Raw genomic sequence first — 24,394 nt, 5'->3', positions numbered from 1 at the left:
CTTTACAATCTAGCAAGTAAGGCATGACAGATGTTGCTGTTCCAAGTCAACAATAGAACTGAAACTAATTGGATTATATACCCATCAAGCAACAAACTAGATAAGCAACAATGGTCCAAATAGACAACATGTAATTTTCTAGATATCAAATACAGTCAGGATCCAGATGACTCCAAAAAAATGTTACAAATGTACCAAATGTGTCAACAAAATAAGTATCATTCCAAGATTCTAACATTGGAAGGCATTACCAACTAGAAATACTATGAACCCAAATTGATAAATACATAGCAAATAAGATTAATAGATTATCCAGAAATCCATATCAATAACTCCAAGCACTATGTGCTATAACAGGAAATGTACAAATTGACATTCCAAACTCAATGTTACAATCAACAAGGATGGATTATCAAATGTGACATAGTCAAGAAGCACAGAAAAAAAGAAATGCAAAAACCAAATGGTGAAGTATTGTATTGGGTACATGACACACATGGACTTAACCAATAAAGCAAAACAAAGAAATGAGAATAGCACAAAGCAAATAAAGATAAGTTTGGCATTGAGCACAACTGGCATCAGAAACTCGAATCTGCATCATCCAATTGATGTCTTGAATGGGAATCCAAGTATGATCATAATTTGTTAAGCTCAATATTGCCAGATCAAAATCAAAAGAGTATAAAGGCAGAGAACGAGGGTAAACAACACTCAATCCAACAATGTGGCAGCCCAGTGATTCAGACACCAGGCTCGAAGGAAATGGTACCTGGTTTGGCTGTGCAACATCAGAGAAGATAACATCAACCATGCCAACCAACATCTGGTACCTTGCCGGATGCCTGACATCCTCAATAATGGGGATCACATTGGTCCTCTTCTTTGCCATGTTGACAAGGTCTCTTCCACTCCTGTGAGAGAACTCAACAATGTGGCAGCTGTTTCGCTCACATTTCTGAATAAATGTCCAGTGGTTTCTGTGAGCGCTGAACGCCGAAATGTTCAGACAACAAACACGAGTTGTCCATCGATCATTTATGGAGCACGCATTTGACGACTGGAGATCATGAGGACATCTGGATTCAGTCTTATACCAGTTACAAGGGCAAACGAAAGCCTGAACGGTCGGTGAAAGCATGATTTCTTTTTAATCCTGACGATCCAAGCAGCAACTTTGATTGCAGGCACAACTCTGGGTCTGGGGCCAAGACTGGGGACGCTCAAAAATGCCAAATTCACAGAGTGGCAGACAAATGCAGCTCGCTTTCCGGGCGTTGGCTCAGAGCCCACGGTATGCAACTTCTTCGAGGCCTCTTTGCCGCACTGCACACACTGGCTGGCTGCATCAGGTATGGCCACTCCACCGCTGCTAGACTGCCTGCCACTTTGCTCCGGCCGCAGTCTCCTTCCTCCTTTTCAGATGATCACTGATCAGTCCATCGGGGACGGGCTGGGCCTGGGCGTCGCCACCACCGCTCCGTGCGTGTGGTGTTTGGGCTCCTGGTCCATTTCAGTCGCTCAGTGGGTACTCTGGGCCAGTGACAAAAGAAAGGCTACAACAGTACAACGCCAAAGCTGGTGACTGATAAGGTTCCCAGTGTATCGGGTGCACCTCTAAGATCTGGTCAAATGATTGTTGTTGTACAACAGCAAACACCAGATTACGTGGCTTTTTTTCTTATTTTTGTTGATTAAACTACATGGCTTCTTATTTTTGTTGCTAAAGAAAAGTAAAAGAGAAGGTTACTTTGCACAGGGACATGTTCCAAGTTTTTCTATGTCTTGGGTAAGCAAGTGATTTGGAAATGTTTATACATGACAGGTGTTGCATGTCTGTAATAGCAAACTCTGGTTATTGTTCTATTGTTTTCTGTCAGAAATTTTGTTTTCAAATTGAACTTCGTTAAGTGGAAGTATAATTTACTCATCTCGAGGGAATGAAACATGTTTGGTTGATTGTCGTTATAGCTAGCCACTTAGCCTCTCTGATAATATTCTTAGATGTACTTCTATATATGTTGCAGGACATTGAGAGTGATGATGAGGACCTTGATGATGAGGTTGATGATGGAGCTGAGGATGAGGACCTTTGCTTATATTATACCGAATCCTTCTACAAGGAATGGGAATTCATGTAGGCAAACTTGCTCTATACACTGCTCTTGGAGGATTTGATCCATCGGTTGTAAGCGTTCATCATCCTTTACTTTATTGCCTTCAGAATTGTACTGATTTGAAAATATGAATGTTTGCAGGGCCAACATCAGTGGTCCTTGCAGGTTTATTAGCAACACTCAAGATGGTTCGTGGTACCCTGACAGAGCAGACTTATTTGTTCCTTAGTGCTGGGGAGGTTAGTTAAAACATCTTTCCTGCTGAAAAAGAAGTGTGTTCAGTGTCCATGCATTGATTTGAAGATGTTTCTGTTCAACGGAAATAATTATGTCTGTATTTTCTTTTAGAGATTTCAAAATTAATTTTGTATGCATTGATCAGATAAAATGCTTCTGTAATTTGGCTCAGTCGTATCTGATGTACTTATGTATAAACAGTGACACAAGGCATACAGAAATACAGTACCTAACCCTAGGCACTGGTCTCAAAAGTGGAAGTTCTTGCAGGTTTGTGTCTTTCAACTCATCAATTTAATTTAATTATGGGCGCTTTATATTTGCTGGAAGCAGTTAGTAACTTAGTAGACATTACATATTGTGTTTGCATTCTCTTCTCGGAGAGTCATTGAGGGTGTGGGGGTGTGGGAGTAATCCAAATTCACTAAAGAACAGTTGACGCGCCTTCAAGGACGCACAACGATATTTTTCGTGCTTTTGTTCGTGCTTTTGCATGCTATCTGTGTTATGGTTACTGGTATTTTTTCATTGTGTTAAAGACTTCGACAGATACATGTTTACGTGCTTTTGTTCCTTCCACAGCGTGGTCCGGCCCGAGGAGATTCCGAAGGTCTTGGAAATCAGCGGCAAGAGCAGCCTCATCGACAACTTCTTCTTCTCCTACCACGTGTAATAATCACGGTACACCTGTTTACGTGCTTTTGCATATCTTTACTACTATTAAGGCTGTAAGGGGTAGGCTGCCTCCCCTGGTTCTGCCTTCGGTAAATCTGCACCGTCCGCTCGCTTCCGTAAATCTACACCGTCTGCCCGCTCACGCCCACGTTTGTCCCCCCGCCTCCCCCTCCCCCACCCCGCGTGAGCCGCCGCCGCCCCGCCTCCCCCTCCACGGGTCGAGATCGATCCTCCTCCCAAATCAAATCTCCAAACCCCGGGCCACTGCTCCGCTCCTCCTCCTTGCCGCCGTGCGGTTGAGCGCCGACGAGCAAGCCCGACGCACCCTATGGCTATGGAGGTCCGTCGCAGGGTTCCGCCGCCGCACGGGAGCTCCCTACGGCGCCAGCAGGCGACCGACGGCGAGGGGCAGCAGGTGCGTGTGCAGGCGGGGGACGCGCTGCCGATCCGGCACACGAACCTCATCTTCTCGGCGCTGGGGACGCGCTGCCGCTGCCGATCCGGCACACGAACCTCATCTTCTCGGTGATGTTCGCCGCGTCGCTGGTGTACCTGATGCGGCGGTGGCGGGAGAAGATCCGCGCCTCCACGCCGCTCCACGTGGTCTCCCTCGCCGAGATCTTCGCCATCTGCGGCGTCGTGGCATGTCTCATCTACCTCCTCAGCTTCTTCGGGATCGCCTTCGTGCAGTCCGTCGTCTCCAACAGTGACGACGAGGAGGACTTCATCATCGACTCCCGCCACGGACAGGCTAGCTGGCTAGGCGGCCGAGTCCGTTCGGTGCTGCCGTGCGGGAGCGCTTGCTGTCTCCGATTCCGTCCCGTTTGCTTTCGTGGACTGGTTCGGAAATCGGAAGGCGTTGCGATGAGATGCTGCGGAGGCGGCGAGAAGCTCACTCCTCGGCGATGAGCAGAATCACAACAGTATCTTAATCTCCCTTGCCTCCTCGTTCCCTGTCTCCCCGGCAAGCCTTCGGTCGCATCGGGGTGGCGAGCTTGCGCTGTCAGCGGCGAACCCCTCCCCTGCCCCCGCAGTGCTTCCGCCTGCTGGCTGGACTCAGGTGAGCAGTGTGGATTTTCGGGTTCGTGCGATGCGGTCGTGGGATTGACGGATGAATTTTCCCATTTATTTATTCAATTTTGAACTGCCAATTAAAGTTCTACTCTTGATTTTTTGTTCTTCAGTTCGGCCCTTAACAAGAGAACGAAGACCATGCCGATGTGTGGCGTCGATTTCAAGTGGTGCGTCTGCACCCTCTCGTCTCGTTGTTTCTTCCCTAACTCGCCCCCCTTTTAATTTGAAGATCCATTCTTCTATAATGACTCAAAGGTTGACTGATTGAGAGGCTGGGTTTGGGATTCATTGCAGGTATGACGGGTTCTTCCTCTCCATGCTGGCCACTAGCGTGTATCCTACTCCACCCGATAATCCCTTACCAACTTCATCTATACACGTGGAACTCAAATTACATTTTTTTTCTAAGTGTATGTTGATATGTTCTTCTAATTATTAGTCGGCTAATAAGTTATTAGCTAGGTTAAAATTATATTATTTGTGCTCAAGTTTTTAAGCTTTCATTATACAACCTATCGTTACTGAAGAGAGCGTTATGCTATTAGTATTTTACTGTATCTAAAATTATTGTACCACCACTCACAGAGAAGGCCAATATTCATGGCCTCCAGATTTTTAATACCAAGGCCAGCAGCTCACAAGTCACAAGATGGTATTTCTTTTTGTCCACCCCTCCTCGCCAAAAAAAAATCTCCTCCTTTTTGCCTCTGAACTTTTAATGGTTGTTTTTGGGAGAAGATACATAGACATAAAGTGATCTGTGTTGAGCGTAAGGTGGGAATTTTTGGCCATTTTAGGGCTAATTTGGGAACTCCATTTCTTTTAAGGAAATTTTCTATTTTCCCGAGAAAAATGAACTAATTTTCTTTGGAAAAATAAAAAAATCTTAAGAAAATGGGGTTTCTAAACTAGCCCCTAAACATTTTTTGCAAAGTAGAATTGTGTAAGATACTATCTTCAAGCGTGTGAACCAGGCATTGAGAATTGAGTTCAACACGAACTCGGAAAAAGGGCCAAACTGGATCTAATTGTGGTTTCTTTACAAGGAAGTTCGGATGATGAACATGAATTTGAAAGATCTGATAATATCATGCAAGAACTTTTTATGTTTAGTCAACTAAACATGAAATTTTCTTATTTTCAACAAAGGCATATTTTATTGTGTGTCACCACTGGTTAGTGGTTACTGAAACATGAATGTTTGTTTTCTGTTGTACCTTGTAGGTGAGTCGCGTTGTGCTATTAGGATTTTATTGTATCTAAAATTATATTGTCTGAAACATGACGTCTGTCAGGCGCGCAAAGACATTATTTGAAGTTTTCACTTTTCTTGGGCTGATTACTATCACAGGACAGGCAGATGGTTGACAAAGCCATCCAGGTATGTTAAAACCTAGCTGACAATTACTGAACTCTGCAACAGGTTGCTCGTAGTTTCATTGATATGTTGCCTATGTGTTATATAGGCAAACTCTGGCGATAGTGATGATGAAAAGGTATGCATGTTGAATCAAGTGACAGGATGTGTAGGCTCATATTCTTGTGGCATGCAACTTCCATCTGACCTGATATCAAACTGCCCCACAACGGTTCATCCAATGAAGGTAAAATACATACATGTCATGATATCGAGACTAGAGAAAAAGATGTGGTCACATGCTATTTTCATCTCTTATGTTCCTGCTCCAGTTTTGTGCTTCGCCTTAGCAACTCACAAGGACTGTCACGTATTAAATGGTTATTATCATGTTGCTTGAGGCAATTTCTTCCGTGCTATTGATGCTTATACATTGGTCTTCTCTGTGTTGTGTCTTACCTGGAGGTAGGCATCTTATATTTGTAGTGAACGGGCATAAGCCAAGCTAGGAACAAACAAAAAGGTGAATAGATTTTTGTAGTGCTAGCAAATGAAAAATGTTACGCTTCTAGAAAATTATAGCAGATCCTCTTCTAAGGGATTGTTATGAGTTGCATGCATGATTGCATCCACATGTTCTGTCAGAGACCTACGAAATGAACAAATCTCCATTTTTCTTATCTGGTCATGCATAATTCCTTAGTTTCGCAATGCTAATTGTCAACAAAGCCATCTTTTGTTTGTGAGTTGAACAAAATAATGAACATGGTTTAATGTTTCCCCCTCGTTCACTATATTTCTATGTGGTGTTTATTCTTGATTAAATTGGTGTGGTGAATCTACAGGGCTGAACCATCATTGTCGGAGAAAGATCAGAAGGAAAGGGTTCAAATGAGCAAATTCGTCCGAGGGCTTGTGCTCTCGACAATATTTGATGATGATAACTTGTAAAGGGGGTCATCAAACTTGATAACAGCATCACAGTAGTTAAGGAACACGAAGAGAATCATCAGACTTGTGCTGCTGCTGTTGTCGTGATCACACAAGAGGTCCATCTAAGTTCGTATACATACGGATGGAATATTTATGCATGTATGTATTTATGTTTATCTCCCTGCATTTACCCTTAGTGCAACAGGGTGGTAGGGGACTGTTGTAGTATTCCAAATTTCTGTATCCAATAAATGAGGACACTGTCCTTGGGGTGCAATTGTGTATATGTTATAATAATAGGGAGCTACTCGCCATGATTTAGGATATTTTATTTAACTGTTGTAATAATATGCAGTGTTTTGTATGATGACATCACCCCATTTTTTTTTATATATAAATGTTCATTTTAGTCCTTTAATGATTTTGATGTCCTCTCTTATCCGTGGTAAATGCCCGTGCGTTGCTACAGAATGAACATATTCTGATAAGATGCACTGAAATTCAAAGATACTAATTGCCATTTTATGCTCTTGTTAACATCTTTTAAAAATTAATTCATTCAGTTGGTCTTCTAGGTTGATAAGCATGCACTTGGTGGGGTACAAATATCTTGTTAATTCATTCAGTTGCCACTGTTTATAACTGTAGAAGGATATAAGTTTTTTATATGAATTCACAACTCATGTTTGAATCGTGGCACTCAGTTCATGTTGACAAATTGTTATAACACAAACCCTGGCCTGCTTATACTAACAAACTTGACCACTTTGGATCTCATCTCACTCGGTCGCGGTTATAGCGACCTGATCTGTGCCACACATTCTTGATGAAGATATGGAGATCCAATAAGGAGGCTCATGTGTCTGCTTCCTGCGGATTCATGAGTTTGAGTTGAACCAAAGTCAGTTTGACGAGAGGACAAAGAGTGGCCTACACTCCGATTTCTACTTGGTAATTTTTTTGTTTGAAGGAAAACAGGAGGGTTCTATCTTCTGTCGTGCCTTGTTAAAAGATGTAAATGAAACATGGTACAAAACTTCAAGAAACAAAAAACAAAGAAAATGAGAAAGATTGTGGGTAAGCTTCTAACCATGGATCAATTTGGGGTTGATATTTTCCTTTTGCCCTTAGAATATCAATCACAGTTTTTGAGCTCAAATTTGGCTTGCGGAGTAACTAAGCTGGTGGTTTTTATGCATATGTGCTAATGAATATATAATATATACTGTTTCTAAAGTGATACAATATGACGAATTAAGATCACACTTTTTTATGCATTATGTCATATGTGAATTACTAAACCTTTAATTTTTCTTGAATCTCAAATTTATCAACACTTGGCTTACCGCAGCTGGCGACACGGGTAAGTGCTGCTGCTGAGTTCAATTCTTTTGTTCTTTCTATTTCACTGTTTTACTGGGAGAATTTTCTTACCCTGGTAAACAGCACTCATGTCGTGCCTTGTGTACTACGCAATTCACAGATCCAGAAAAGGGTGCGCAAGAAAGACACGACTCAATTTAATAAATCCAAGATATGCTCCATTGTTGCTTTTAAAATCAGCTTTCGAGAGTGAGATTCTCATCGACTGTTGTCACGTTTGTGTTTCTATGTTATCCATTTTGAAGGATCAGAAAAGGAGTATGCTAATAGTTCCTACAACACACATGATATTGTGATAGGATCAGCTTGGTTGGACTACCTGAACTGCTAAACCTGATCAGCTTGGATGTTTGAGCTCCTAATCCACAATCTTGATCCTTTTCGCTATTCATATATATACTAGATCAGTAGTTTATATTTTCTGCTCATATAATATGAGGAAATTGCTTTCTTTTTACTTTATTCTGCTTACATTATAGAACAGGGAAATGTGGAGTGTTGTTTACAAGTTCACCTTTGTCGTAATTTGACTGCTTATGTACGACAACAAATAGTCATGTTCCAAAATCATGCATTTCTGGTCATGATATGTGTTTTTCCAAATCTATCTGACTCCATTCAAGATTTTTTGAGTGCTTTGGTGTTTATTGTTTCATACTCTTTTTATCTAGCTCATTATGAGACTTCCCTTTGTGGGTTGTCATGATAAATGTTTTTCTTTATATCTGAGCTCATTCAAGATTTTTTTTAGTGCTTTAGTGTTTTCTATTTTCTTAACAAGATGTGTGATTTTACCTATCTATTTAGTCATTTGTACAACGGGCGTAGTCTGATTTGTTCTGCATTAGTACATTGTTCCCAAGCACACAATAAGGTGTACTTAGACAAATCTAGCAAGCAAGGTATCACCATTTACCAATTAGACTCAAAATAGTAAACAAAGAGAATAAAAATTGGGGATTTAGGACTGTGCGGGAGTCATCTTTTGAGGGACACGGAGAGAAGATTTACTGGACAAATATGAGTAAATTGGGGAAAATTAGGTGTTTCTCAGTCTATATTTTTTATTGCGCCTAATATTTAGTTATATACCTTCAACACGTTTCATCAGGATTGGAATTAGATATATTGCGGCGATGTGTGATAGATCATCGGCGAGGCAAGATACTCGGTGGAGGACATTTCAGGAGCTGTTTATGTTAGTTGGTCCAACAACATCGCTCGGACCAGAGAAAAAATGTATGTGTTTTTATGGACGCCCTTTCAGGTTTATGCATGCCTAATTCATATGAGAATGTTGGGGCATTACACTTGTGATGTAAACAATCTGTGACTTTTGTTTGGTTTTCAGGTAATCAACCAATTATAGTATGTGGTCCTGGAGTTCATAGTTTTGCTACTTTTCTGGCGCGACGATGTGGCAGAGGTGATGACAGGGCCTAGAACGGATTGGTCGTCCTGCCCTGTGTCGGAAGTTATGTGAATTTTCTGCCTCCTAGCGCTAGACAGATGATTTTCTTCATTTTGCCAACTCCTTGCCATTGCTTTCTACTGTTGTTTGTTTATTTTAGTGCAGCAACGGAGCCTATGAAGAAGCCCTATTTTCTGCTGCTGTTTGCCAACTCCAAGCAGATCGCCCACTAAAGAAGCCCACCCTCCTCGCTATAGAAGGTATGTGTTTAGCATATATGAAATGTTGTTCTGTTGTCTGTGTCTGCACCGCATAGCAAGTTCAGAAGGTTTAATTTTCATTTTTAGTGTTGGTATGGACTATTGGCATGAGGTACATGGGACAGAGAATTAGCAACTCATCAACACAAGTTGTCATCCTTTTGGCTCCCCTCTTAAGCAGCAAGATAGCAGTAGCTCGTTTATCTGATGAAGCTGTGATGCTCTAGCCCACTCTAAATTCCTTTTTTCTTTTATCTACTTCTCCAGAACCGTGAAATTTTGTTTCATTGCCATAGTGGAAATTGTAGCTGCAATGCGTGAGGGATGGCTGTCGGGTGTGTTTCCCTGCCTATATATGCCTTGAGATATTTCCATGAGGAGGCAATCAATCCCTGACATCATGCCTCATCATTGGGTAAGAATAGTACTTGTTTTCTTATATTTATCTTTCATACTCTAGAACTGTTGAGCTCAGGTATGAGTACTCCTTTTTTGGACAGGAGAGAGGATACTACTCTACAACTTTCACATTTAGGAAGCATAAAAGAAAACAAGCAGAGATCGATTATATGCGTATCTAATCATTATGTAGTTGATAATAACCTGCCTTTGAGTGATGATTTGTGATGTAATAACCTCCCATTTTTATAAATAACAACCAATAAGTGTTTACTTCCCTTCCATTTTTTAGATATGTGTGGTGCACACATATTAATAATATATAGATATAGTTGCAGACCCTTTTGTCCAGTTGAGCATCAAAAACTATAATGCTTGGCCTCGATTTAACCTAGCTTCTTGAATTTGAGGGCAATGATCCAACCATTTTAACTTCATTTATTTGAATATATTATCCTTTTGTTGATTTCTTTAATGCAAGTTAGTTCTAAGTTTTATTCTTTAAATTTAGTGAAGAATTGGAGCGAAGAGGTTTCACTAATATGCTTGTCTCTCTGTTTCACAGATCTTACTAGCCAATTTCAACTATTCTACTATGTGTTTGCTTTTAATATAACAGTGAAAATTGACAGGAGAACAAAGGATCAAGTTTGAACAAGTTAGACATTAAAAATACTATTTTCTTTAATAAGCACATAAGGTAAGGCTAAAAATGATGCCCATAAATTGATTCTATCCACATATTTGAGAAGCCTGTCTTGCCTGCATACCTTGTAGGTTCTATATGTCAACATATAGAATGCTCTGTTTCAATGGTTTAACTTGCATGGCTTTATAAGACTTGTAAATGACATGTTCCAATAGTTGTGTTTTATGCATCTTTCCTCTTAATTTAAAGTATTCAACATTTGGTTCAGGATTGCTGTGATTTTAATAGTGGAATTTGTTGTATGTAATGACAGGCTCTTTGTATTGTGGAGGAGGCTAATATGATGTATGAAGCGCCTACTACCTGGACATATGCTGCTTCTGCCACAATGATGTATTTGCATTCTACCAAATCAAATTGTAACCTACTTAATCTATAGTGTTAACTCTTTTATATGTATTAGCTTTTTTGTGCTGCTTTCAAACTAATTTCTATGCTACAACAAAAGGTTACCACATCCATCATTTATTCATCATTTAGAAATGAGGGGCATTACAAGGTCGGGTCCCTGTTGCCCGCTGTGGAGTCGATTCCCGCGTGCTGCTTCTACTACCCCGGGTATGCTACGATGTTGCCGCCCTCTGGCTGATGTAGCGTGAACAAGGTGACTGTGATTGTTGTTTTGATGCCCGTAACAAGCTAATTCTGATTTTGGCTCTATCATTGTACTGACCGCTCACCTGATAAACTGAGAGTTATGAGTATGGTTTCAGGTCAGGTTATGTACCTATGTTCCACTCTTTCATCATATCATATTTTCTTTAGATAGAAAGGTTTACGTGCAATGGAATCCATATTTCCATATTGCAAAGTACTTAGTTTATTTTGGGTGCTATTGGTAGTTTTTATTTGTTTTTCTTTTTCTTTCCTTCTTTGGCTATTTTTTGTGTTATTTTTCTGCTATATTAATAAATGTGTACTCGCTTGTGCCATTTGTTTGAGAAATTACAATGGAACTACAAGTATATATCTCTGCCAATTTTGTCTCCTTTGCTTTTCATCTATGCATACAAGGTTCGCTAGATGTATGGGAGAAGATTAAATCACAAGGAATACTAAAATAGTGACAATTGATGGTTTTCATTACATAGGACATGTGAAATACTATTATAAGAACATCTGCGTATAAATAATTATCTTTTAGATTTTTTGTCTTGTTAGCATGACCTCTCTCAAACATTGTCTCTGCAGAGGACTACAATGTTGATTATAAATTATGTGTTGTTTTTCTTACTGTAATCATTGTAGGCTAATATTTTAACGAATAATTTATGTTCCGTTGCAACGCACGGGCACTCACCTAGTGCAAGATTGATGATGCGATGTGCATGTCATGCCTACAACACTTCATATACATGATTCAAAAGACACTTCAACTTCATCCAGATGGGAATCAACCACATATATCATTACCGAATTATGATCATCCACAATATTAGACAATTGAGAATTAATACTTCCAAACAAATAAACTTCATCATAGAATTCAATGATTAACATAATTAAAACTTATGCATACTCAATGACAGGGAATAGGATGCAAACCAAACGGTAGCAACCACCACTGTATTTACTTGCCTTTACCGGAAGTTCGGGCAAATCCCTAAGTACGATCCGGAAGTCCACCACCTGTTTTTGACACCCAACTTAGTACACCAATTTCACATAATCAGGCTCATAAGCGACGCCGCACCTACGCACAAACTCAAACCCCGTCGTGGGTTACATCTCTCCCTACACCCACCAAACTGCAGCGGCGCTGCTTAATAATTTCATAACTTTAAAATTATGACAGCAGTGGTAACAAACAAAAACTCCAGAGGCATCTACATAAAATTACCCACAAGTTTTGTATACAATTTATAATTAAATTCTAATATCTAATTAGCCCAAAACAGTCCACAAGATGAACCCTGTAATCTGTTTTTCTTTATCTTTTGGACAGCGACATACCCAGATTCAAACAGCGATATCTTTTAAAATATAATTCCAAATCAAGCGCATAAGTACTCATTGGAAAGATAAGACAAATCCCTACATGATTATCATACTGGTTAACACTAATTACCCACGAAAAATTCCCAGAAACTGCTAATACCACTGCTGTTCACCCACCAGAAAAATCTGTTTTTTTGGACAGCAACATAACCGGATTCAAACAACGATATCTCCTGAATTATAACTCCGAATCGAGCGCATAAGTACTTGTTGGAAAGATAACATAAAGCCCTACATGATTCTCATACTGATTAACACTAATTACTCCCGAAAAATCCCCAGAAACTGCTAATACTGCTGCTGTTCATCACTCTGAAAAATCTGTTTTTTGGACAGCCACATACCCGGATTCAAACGATGATAACTTTTGATTTATAACTCCAAATTGAGCGCATAAATACTCGTTGGAAAGGTAAAACAAAGTTCTACAAGATCCCCAAATTGATCCCCATTAATTCTTCACGAAAAAACCCTAAAAACTGCTAGAACTTCCGCTGTTCGTCCACCACGTAAAATTCTGGACAGCCCCCTCTATCTAATCGCAAACGCAACATCTATTCAATTGAATCGCAGCGCAAATGAACAAGGGATGAACACAAAAATCACCTTGGGTTCTCCCCCTCTTCTTCCTCCCTTCTTCCCTCCACCAAAACGGTTGGAGATTCGCACCACGAGACGATGATCCGAGCGGCAAGGATTGGCACCTTGGGAGGAGGGGATTGAGGGGGGGGGGGGGGGCGGCTAGGGTTTGGTGGCTGCAAAAATTGAGAGAGGAAGAGATGGGCAGGGGGGCGGCGGCCAAGGGGAGGAGGAGAAGTGGGGGGGGGGGCGGCTGCACATGGGAGGGAGGGGTTAGGAGAGAGGCGGCTAGGGTTTGGGAGGGTTAATGGGCCGAAACTCCAATTGCGGCCCAACTAACCCACGCGACAGCTCCCGACCGCAACGCAAGCGTCAAACCAAATAAATTCTACTGCCCTAGTTGTGAATGTTTTCCACAAAATCCCAAATCCCCAAAACAACAACCGGATGAGGAAAAAAACAAAAAGAACAACCCCCAACTTCTCTTCTTTGCAAACCGGGTATCACACTCTACCCCTCTTAAAAAGAATTCGACCTCGAATTCTGACGCTTCTATCGGAACAACAAAAGAAAGGTTAGTGAATCAACAAAACTCACACATAAAGAAAAGTTCGAGTACTTCTGCCGCATCAGCTCCTCAAGCTCCTAGGATTCTAAGATACGCAGTAGACGACACTCTAGAGTCTGCTCTTGCTACAGAGGAATCGGCTCTAGCTCGATTTGATGGTCTGGATTCCGCAAATACTTCGTCAACAAAAAGACATGGAATACTTACTCTGATCACAGATTCCGACAATTACATGTGCTAAGCCCAGCTGCCAACTCGGCCAAGATAGCAGACGGTCCTATACACCTCGGACCAAGCTTTCCTGACACCAAATCAATCATGGACATATGCAAGTACTTCAAGGAATGTATATATGAATGCAAGGCATATAATGTTCCTATAGGCTAAACCAAACTTAGCCACACAAGAGCAACTTCAAGAGAGCAACTTAATGCTTGCATATTTCTAGATAGCAGCACAGTGGTTGATTGTTTTGCTCCTAACTCACAAAATATGCATCGAAAATTAGTAAACTAGGACTTTATGGAAAACTTATAAAGTCCACTATACCCTTGGTATTATCATCACAACAAGATTTGACACTTAGAAAGGTCAAACAGTGCTAAACGTAAATTCTGTCCAGACTTGGACATAACTCAACTACTCAATTCAAAAATCCATAATTGGAGTCTCAATCATCCAATTCAGGTGCTCCCAGACTTTTTATTAAGCTAGTAGAATTGTCTATAATTCATTTATAAACATATCAAGTTAATTCAATGCATATTAAGGTCAAAAGACACGAGAAAGGCTCTGCTGTCCAAATTTGGACAGATTCAGAGATCACACTTAAATCAGCTGTAACTTAACTTATAGATCTCCAAAAAAAATTAATCCAAAATTTGTTGTAACGATTAAGAAAAAAGTACTACAACTTCTTTATAATTTATAATAAGTTATTCGAAGTTTAAATTGGGCAAACAAGGTCAGCTTTGAAATCTGTATAGAATCTGCACATATTTCAAGACTGGACTTGAGAAAATCATAACTCCCAAACTACTAGACCTATGGTCATGAAATTTTTACACAAGTAAGATAAAGAAGTTGGCTACAACTTTTATATATAACATCTCGACAGAAAAGATGGTTTACTTCACTGAACTAGCTGCATAACTACAACTGGTCATGCAGTCCCAATAGCAAGCAATAGATTTTATCAGGTTCATTACTCTTCTAAGATTAAGCGTTCATTGAAAGGCTAATAACTTTCGGTTCTTCATTACGAGACACCTAGAACAAATATAAGTATAGAAGCAATATGATAACTTTTTAAATCATTTAAGCCTAATCTCACATCATGCAAACAAGAATCAATCTAAGCATGTTATGTCTGCCCACATATTCATTCAAGCACATTCTATACATGATATCATAACTCCCTGCAGCTAACAAAATTTTGCAAATATAAACTCACTGAAAAGATTATAACATTCCCTAGAACTTTTATTATAATGAGTGTCTCGGAATTGGTTTCCAAACCGATAAAACAATGCAACTCTTTTGTTTCAAAACTGATAAGATTGAAACAATGGACAACTAAAATTCAAAAACCTATAACTCCTGCTATACTCAACTTAAACTACAACGAACCCGCGTTGGAAAAGTTTTGAAAATTGTCCACGACTTTTGCAATAAAGTTGCACCCAAATTTATCCTTATAGCCCACAACTCTGCATGACCTACAGCTAAACTCAGCCTGAGATACTGCACATTAGAGATTCGACTTATATTCGGGCAACCACCTCTCCAAATCTATTTAACAGACAGTTATAAGTAAATACCCATTAAAAAGGTACTGAAAAGACCTACAAGTTTTGCTTAAAGAGAATTCGCAAATTTGTGCTCTGCAACTATCAAAACGCGGTCGATTTATTGATGATTATAACGACGCCTAAAGTTCAGACACAACAGTGCAACACTTCAGAGCAACCTAACTCCAATTATATGCAATGAGAATTAGAAACCCATACTCTTTGAAAAGATCATGAAATTACTAAAACTTTCATAATCCACAAAGACCAAATTATACTGTCTTCAATGTCTACTCTTCCGTACAAAATTAAAGACCCACTCTGCTAGAGACACCAACAAAGATGTTTTAAGAAACCCATATCTCTCAAATGTTTAGACCAAACATGGTGATTAAGCATCCTATGGAAAGATGCAGAAACATACTACAAAACATTCTAGATAAGTGAAGCCTGATTCAGCCTCCAACTAATTTAAAATGCCTCCCGAAACCAAACAACACATTATCAACAATAAAAAAACAAGATAAAATCAAAACCCAAGTCATTGGCAGGTGCCATCAACACTAGGATTTTCCACTGCCAAACTGGGATGCAACTCCACAAAGTCTTTAAATAACACTCTACCAAATAGGTTAGAACACTAAGCACAACAATCAATGAATTCAACAACCTCATTTGTTAATGCCACTAAGGTCAAACATCCATGTATCGACAATGTATGAAACACCTGACATACCCGTCTCCAGCACTATAAAACATGGTTGTTATTACACTAGAATCCAACTACTAGAAATCTCCAAAACTATTCTGTTGATGTGAAGCAAATGGTGCTCATGTCATATAACATCTTTTCCCCCTCTCAAAAGAGATAAAATTTGCAATACTCATAAAGCAATGGAGGGATAACAACAAGAAAAATTAATGTACTTCTTGACACAGACTCATGCAAAAGCTTCATAAATATTACTTTCAACACTAAAATAATAACACGATACTATGCTCAACAGGAGTAATTGGACTTCAATAAGATAATCCACCTAACCCAACTACTTTGATTAACCTCACATACAACAATACCTCCTATTATTGCACTTGAACAATTTGTACCTAGTGATGTCATAGGATGAATTCAAAGTAGTGGACATACATGATCTATCAAACCATCATTCATATAATAAAAATCTCCATCTAATGCAACAACCACATCATTATAGAGATAGATGACTAACAAACATAAGCAACTTCCAGTTAAACATTGACTTTGTTTAAGATAAAGCGGTCCAAATAATAATTCCACAAGCATGCATAGAGAACTGATCATATAAAAAAACTACCATGTACCATCGGCGATTAAAAACAATATAAAACGGGTTGTCCGTATCGTCCGCATGACTAGCCTCCAACAAATAAAAATTATGCATAACCTTTTTGGCTATAGAAACAAACCATAGAAGGAAAACATGCATGCCTCTTCAACTATAATATAGACATAAAATCCACTTGAGATCACCCTATCTATTATTAAAGATAAGGTTGCACACAATAAGAAAACCTATCATGTAAACATGGTTGAACTTATCTATCCACGTCATCTTGCAAATTCACTTGAGTTCTTCTAGTCTCAAGATTTCATAGACAGTACAACATTGCCTTTGCTCTATGGAGACAAACCTATTGTACTCTAAGATCAAGTTGGCAAGTAGCCACACTAGCCCAAAACAAAAAGGTGAGGTGTAAAGCACTGCACCCATTGAAAAATCACATTGATAAGTTGGGTTGTAACCCAACAGTCAATCAAACTCAACAACACCATAAAACTTCATTGTATAGTGTTTTCACACTACACCAAGTCGGATTAGATCCTCTATACACAAGCTCAATAAACAATCGGTCCTACAATTACTAGAACCCAAGAATCCTTTTGGGGAAAAAAACATCCACAGTCAAGCATATAGAAATATATGATGGTAATAGCTCAGAGATTAGTAAACATTGCATCCCAAAAAACATCATGACGATATGTATATAAAAAAAGTACATTAGTAGCTTCACTCGCATAATAATTTCAATAACAACCACATCAAGAAACCAATATTAAATAGAAGTAACATTTCATATCAAGCATTACGTCGCTAACGACATACCTCATCAAACCATAAAGGGGTTTGGAGTAAGGAAATTCTAGTCATCTATACAATAAAATACTAATATGAAAGATATATGAACCCATACCCTTCCTATATGTGCAAGTGTGTCAAATTTATCTTCAAATTGCGTAGAATCTAAAGCCTATCCTCTGATACCAACTGTAACACTCCAGGTTCCACAAACAACCCGGAATGCTACTGTACTACACTTCCGACGTCCATATATAAAATTTCGGCAGCATCCCCTTTGCAAGATTGCATAAAAGAGGGGGGCAACAGAGTATAAACATATATCATGACTAAAACATACTAAGTATTATTAATCGGCTAGCAAGGAAAGATAAACATAAGACCTGAACTGAATTAACCAGTGCGCACGACCATATAAAAAAATAAAAAAAAAATAAACAAACTTCCTTTGACAATAAGTTTCTAATTAAATCATGGTTGCGCCTGGGCAGCGTTATAGTGAGAGTGAAAGTGGACGTGCTGCTACTCCCCTCATTCCCAACATGTATCAAGTACCTGCATTGAGTAATGCAAGAGTGAGATGACACATCTCAGCAAGTAAAATAATATCAAACAGTTTAACCACATAAGAACATTGTTTTACCACCACTTGATTCCACAACCTTCCTATTACGAAGGTGCAGCACGTATACAACGTACAATGCACCTAGTTACCACACCTCGCAGGTAGAAACCACAATAGTAACATAGTAATGTCACACTTCATATATTCCTCATGAGTGCAAATGTCTGCAAATGCAAGGATGACTTCTGCCTTCATACCTCTAAGGATATGAAGCCGCATCGTACCCCTCCTCGGGCAACGTACGATGCTAAAAAATGTACCGGTACGGTCGGACCATAAGATCACGACATAACTTCAAAATGCAAGATTGATGATGCGATGTGCATGTCATGCCTACAACACTTCATATACATGATTCAAAAGACACTTCAACTTCATCCAGATGGGAATCAACCACATATATCATTACCGAATTATGATCATCCACAATATTAGACAATTGAGAATTAATACTTCCAAACAAATAAACTTCATCATAGAATTTAATGATTAACATAATTAAAACTTATGCATACTCAATGACAGGGAATAGGATGCAAACCAAACGGTAGCAACCACCACTGTATTTACTTGCCTTTACCGGAAGTTCGGGCAAATCCCTAAGTACGATCCGGAAGTCCACCACCTGTTTTTGACACCCAACTTAGTACACCAATTTCACATAATCAGGCTCATAAGCGACGCCGCACCTACGCACAAACTCAAACCCCGTCGTGGGTTACATCTCTCCCTACACCCACCAAACTGCAGCGGCGCTGCTTAATAATTTCATAACTTTAAAATTATGACAGCAGTGGTAACAAACAAAAACTCCAGAGGCATCTACATAAAATTACCCACAAGTTTTGTATACAATTTATAATTAAATTCTAATATCTAATTAGCCCAAAACAGTCCACAAGATGAACCCTGTAATCTGTTTTTCTTTATCTTTTGGACAGCGACATACCCAGATTCAAACAGCGATATCTTTTAAAATATAATTCCAAATCAAGCGCATAAGTACTCATTGGAAAGATAAGACAAATCCCTACATGATTATCATACTGGTTAACACTAATTACCCACGAAAAATTCCCAGAAACTGCTAATACCACTGCTGTTCACCCACCAGAAAAATCTGTTTTTTTGGACAGCAACATAACCGGATTCAAACAACGATATCTCCTGAATTATAACTCCGAATCGAGCGCATAAGTACTTGTTGGAAAGATAACATAAAGCCCTACATGATTCTCATACTGATTAACACTAATTACTCCCGAAAAATCCCCAGAAACTGCTAATACTGCTGCTGTTCATCACTCTGAAAAATCTGTTTTTTGGACAGCCACATACCCGGATTCAAACGATGATAACTTTTGATTTATAACTCCAAATTGAGCGCATAAATACTCGTTGGAAAGGTAAAACAAAGTTCTACAAGATCCCCAAATTGATCCCCATTAATTCTTCACGAAAAAACCCTAAAAACTGCTAGAACTTCCGCTGTTCGTCCACCACGTAAAATTCTGGACAGCCCCCTCTATCTAATCGCAAACGCAACATCTATTCAATTGAATCGCAGCGCAAATGAACAAGGGATGAACACAAAAATCACCTTGGGTTCTCCCCCTCTTCTTCCTCCCTTCTTCCCTCCACCAAAACGGTTGGAGATTCGCACCACGAGACGATGATCCGAGCGGCAAGGATTGGCACCTTGGGAGGAGGGGATTGAGGGGGGGGGGGCGGCTAGGGTTTGGTGGCTGCAAAAATTGAGAGAGGAAGAGATGGGCAGGGGGGCGGCGGCCAAGGGGAGGAGGAGAAGTGGGGGGGGGCGGCTGCACATGGGAGGGAGGGGTTAGGAGAGAGGCGGCTAGGGTTTGGGAGGGTTAATGGGCCGAAACTCCAATTGCGGCCCAACTAACCCACGCGACAGCTCCCGACCGCAACGCAAGCGTCAAACCAAATAAATTCTACTGCCCTAGTTGTGAATGTTTTCCACAAAATCCCAAATCCCCAAAACAACAACCGGATGAGGAAAAAAACAAAAAGAACAACCCCCAACTTCTCTTCTTTGCAAACCGGGTATCACACATTTCCCTTTCACCAAGTGCTATATTCTTTATGTTCCTGGGCCCACATGTCGGGGCCCAGTCCCTTTTGTGCATGCCCCCTTCAGCTATAAAAGGGGAGGCAAGCGACGTTTCACACAACACACAATCTTAGACTCGCTAAGCTCATACAAGCTCTCGAGCAATACAACTCACAGTGGAGTAGGGTATTACGCTCCGGCAGCCCGAACCACTCTAAACCCTCGTGTGCTCTCGTGTGTTGATCCACCAGCCTTGTAGCAAGCAAAACGCTTAGGCCCCTCCTCTCTTCAGGATTTAGGGCGGGTGCAATCCGCCACCTGGCCGGGGAGATTTCCTCTCTGACATTTGGCGCGCCAGGTAGGGGCCTAGGCTTCAAGTTTTTGCTTGTTTTCTCGCTCAGCATGATGGTGCGAATCATCGAGCACCACGCCGAACCTTTGGAGGATTTCGTGATGGGGCAAGAGGTTGCATCCTCCGCGCCACGAGCGCCCGACCACCCCGACTCTGGGACTACTGTCGTGCATGCCATGCAGCAGCACATGCCAGCGCAGGCGTCCCGGACTCCGTCGAGGGTAGTGCCTACGACGCTGTCTGCGGCCAGAGAATTGTTGCGCCACCCCCTTAGCTCACGCCATCACCGGGGGCCATGAAGCAGTGGCGCGACGATGTCGACTGGCTGCTCGGAATGGCACATTCTACTTCGTCCAGGTCGAGGCCTCGATCATCCCGGCGCCAACGCGAGGCGACGGCGTCTGTGCGCTCGCCCTCCGTAAGGGGTGCACAGACCGACGACCTCCGGGCGGAGCTCAACCGTAGGCATACGGGAGAAGACACCCGGGTCTCTTTGGAAAGGGCGCGTGAGCGCCGTCAGAACATTGAGGGTCGCAATCTCGACCGAGATTTCGCTGCGGAGGCACCGCAGACACCAGTGGGCGCCCGGTCCCAAACGGGTGTCCCCTTGGCCGGCGTGGGCTGCGCCGCCCTCGCAGACCACCTTCGCGCGGCATCATGGCCGCCCAAGTTTCGGCCACACCTGCCGGAAAAATACGACGGAACATCAAACCCGTCAGAGTTCTGCAGGTGTACGTTACCGCCATCACGGCAGCAGGTGGAAACACCACTGTGATGGCAACATACTTTCATGTGGCCTTGTCTGGACCTGCCCGGACCTGACTCATGAACCTCACCCCGGGATTAGTCTACTTCTGGGAAGAACTCTGTGCGCGGTTCGTGGCGAACTTCACCAATGCTTACCAACAGCACGGCGTGGAGGCCCACATCCATGCAGTAAGACAGGAGCCTGGGGAAACCCTCCGGAAGTTCATCTCACGCTTCACCAAGGTACGAGGTAGGATACCTCGTATTTCTGATGCTTCCATCATCACGGCTTTCCGACAGGGAGTACATAATGAAAAAATATTGGAGAAGTTGGCCACACATGACGTGGAAACTGTCCCCACACTCTTCGCTCTGGTCGAGAAATGCGCCAGAGCCGCCGAGGGCCTTGCATGGCACTCGGCCCCACAAACTGGAGCTGCCCAGTCGGGTGGTACGGGGCCCGTCCTCTGGGACGGAAAGAAGAAAAAGAAGAAGGAGCGCGACTACCAGAAGCCGCGGTCCACTGCTCTGGTGGTCGCGATAGCAACCGGAGGCCAGGGCGACCGCAACAAACGCCCGCGACCGCAGAAGGGTAACAACGGTTCATGCCCTGTGCACCCACATGGTCGCCACAGCACCGTGGAGTGTCGCGAGATCATCGACCTCGCAAAACGCGTCAGCGAGCGGCGCGAGCAGTCCTCCAAAGACGGCTCCCCGCCTCGCCGTCGGCCCAGCAAGGAAAAGGTGGACGACGGTGAGGTGGTCGCGGATGAATGAGACCTCGGGTATCAGTCGCCCGAGGGGGACCTGAAGGATATCTTTGCCGGAGGCTCCTACTCCGGTGAAGACAACTAGACGGACCTCGGGGGAACTCCGTGTCCCCCGGTCTACGAAGCTGAAGCACGCCTTCCTCCGGAGGCTCTTTCGGACCTCCCACGGGTCCGAGCTGCAGACAGGTACATGCAGAAGTGATCACAGCCAGAGACAAGGGTTCCCGTGTCAAATGCGGATAGGAACCCTGGGTCGGCGCTTAGCCCCGCGGCAAGTGCCACTCCAAGAGGTGCTCCGCAACTCTCCCCCAGCTAGGAAGGACCCTCCAAGGTAACGGGAGTGCACCGACCCAGGGGCAACCATCTAGCTACGAGTGGAGGAGTACCTTACCTTGATGCCAAATATCTATGTAAGTTCTATCCATAGAGCAAGACAAAGGGTCGAGTCTGTTTCTTTTTTATAACTAAATGGCGCATACGTGTATGATAACCCGGTGGGGTCTGCCCCCATGAACCCGGACTGTTGGTCTGCACACATGCACGACAAGTTATGAAGAAGAAACTACCCCCCTCAGTCATGCTCTTGTGATAGTTCCATCTTGCTGCTCCATGGTCCCACCTTGCAATCTTTCAGATAATAACTTTCAGCTAACCCACCGTACGGGTTCCATCTGTCTAACATGGCGACATCCGAATTGAACAGCCAGGCTTGCAGTTTAGGGCCCCTGACACGAAAGTGCGGAGGTCCGACAGCCTGGGGGCCGGCTCTAGAAAACGAGACCACGTTCCATAGGGTAGTCTGAAGCCCGTGTAGCCGCTTAGCCAGGTCCTGTACCGTGGGCCTACATGCTCCACCACCCCGTGACGGGAACTTAGTATTTAGAGTTATAAGTCCTGCGGGTCCGACAACCTCGGGACCGGAGCTAGATAAGGGACATTAGTCTCCTGGGGTGGTCCGGAGCCCGCACAGCCGCTCAGCCTGGTCCCATACCGTGAGCCTGCACACTCCACCACCCTGCGATAGGTGTCCTAGTATCTAGAACCGCGACCCAAGGGGGTCCGGAAACATAACTTGGCCACCCGGACTAAAACCTGCAGGTCCCGAGCATGTATCAAAGGGCGACTAATGTCAGACAGAGCACCCTATGAGGTGTGCTACTAATGCTTTCTAGCTAAAAGTTGTGTACAGATCTAGATCTCGGCGAGTTGCCTCCCGAGGATTGTTGACAACCTTTTCAGAAACGATGGTATCCAACCTCAACACATCAAGCATGCATCACAGTCGGGGGGCCAGGGAAGAGTCAACAACATCGCACACAGCAAGAACATGCGTTACACAGATAAGTGTTAAATGCTGCTTAGAAGACAATATTTATTTGTTTACAAAAATAGGGAAAGGCCTGGGGGCCGGTTCTAAAAAACGGATGCCCGTTCCATAGGGTGGTCCGGAGCCTGTGTGGCCGGTTAGCCTGGTCCCGTACCCAAAACCCTGCACACTCCACCACTCAATGACGGGTGTCCTAGTATTTAAAACTATAGTCCTGTGCGTCCAACAGCCTGAAGGTCCGGCTTTGAAGAACAGACACTTGTCTCCTGGGGGGTCCGGAATCCATGTAGCCGCTCAGCCAGGTCCTGTGCCGTGGGCCTACATACTCCACCGCCCTGCGGCAGGTGTCTTAGTATTTGAAGCCACCATCTAGGGGATTCGGACACACAACTGGGCTTCCCAGGCTAAAATCCTGCATATGTTATTACATTTTGCTCTCAAAGCAAATGCCATTACATTCCCTTATAAGCGGGACCCTAGCTCCATTTCCGCAGGAATGGACTACATTGCACCAATGGGAGTCGCGCTGGAAGCTGGCTCCGGACAGACCCACCAACGACGGCGACCACCTCTGCATCGACGGATCGCCGGCGGTAGCGACCACCTCTGCACCGGCAGCGACAACGACCTCCGCCTCGGGCGGCTAGACAGCAGCAGTGATCGCCCCTAGGGCGAGCGCTACTGTGAAAAGGTCCTTGCCCCCGTCCTCCTACGGGGGGTGGCAACGAGGCCATTAAAGCCAAAGAGTCGGGGACTCAGCGGCAGATGGCTCTAATGCCCTCACTAGCGGAGGCAACCACCTCTACAAGAGGTAGCCTCACCAGCGGCGGCGACCACCTCTGCACCGGTGGGCGGCGGCTGCCTCAGCACGCACGAAGGGGTTCTCGCTCCT

At 42.8% G+C, this 24,394-nt stretch overlaps 1 long non-coding RNA gene and 1 other non-coding gene across 2 annotated transcripts; both read right to left on the bottom strand.

The window, feature by feature from the left end:
* Positions 1-577: 577 nt before the first annotated feature.
* Positions 578-651, bottom strand: LOC111591057 (small nucleolar RNA snoR60). The gene has a single exon (XR_004856820.1). It is a non-coding gene; the product is annotated as a small nucleolar RNA snoR60 (small nucleolar RNA).
* Positions 652-11,945: 11,294 nt separating this feature from the next.
* Positions 11,946-20,076, bottom strand: LOC118476304 (uncharacterized). The gene is made up of 3 exons (XR_004856177.1): positions 19,833-20,076; positions 13,160-18,857; positions 11,946-12,184 (listed from the first exon to the last, which is right to left on the bottom strand). It is a non-coding gene; the product is annotated as an uncharacterized lncRNA (long non-coding RNA).
* Positions 20,077-24,394: the final 4,318 nt, after the last annotated feature.

Source organism: Zea mays, chromosome 2 (genome assembly GCF_902167145.1).
Source record: "Zea mays cultivar B73 chromosome 2, Zm-B73-REFERENCE-NAM-5.0, whole genome shotgun sequence".
NCBI classification, from domain to species: Eukaryota; Viridiplantae; Streptophyta; class Magnoliopsida; order Poales; family Poaceae; genus Zea; species Zea mays.
The sequence above is the reverse complement of the archived record's forward strand: the minus strand, read 5'-3'. Positions and strand labels throughout refer to the sequence as shown.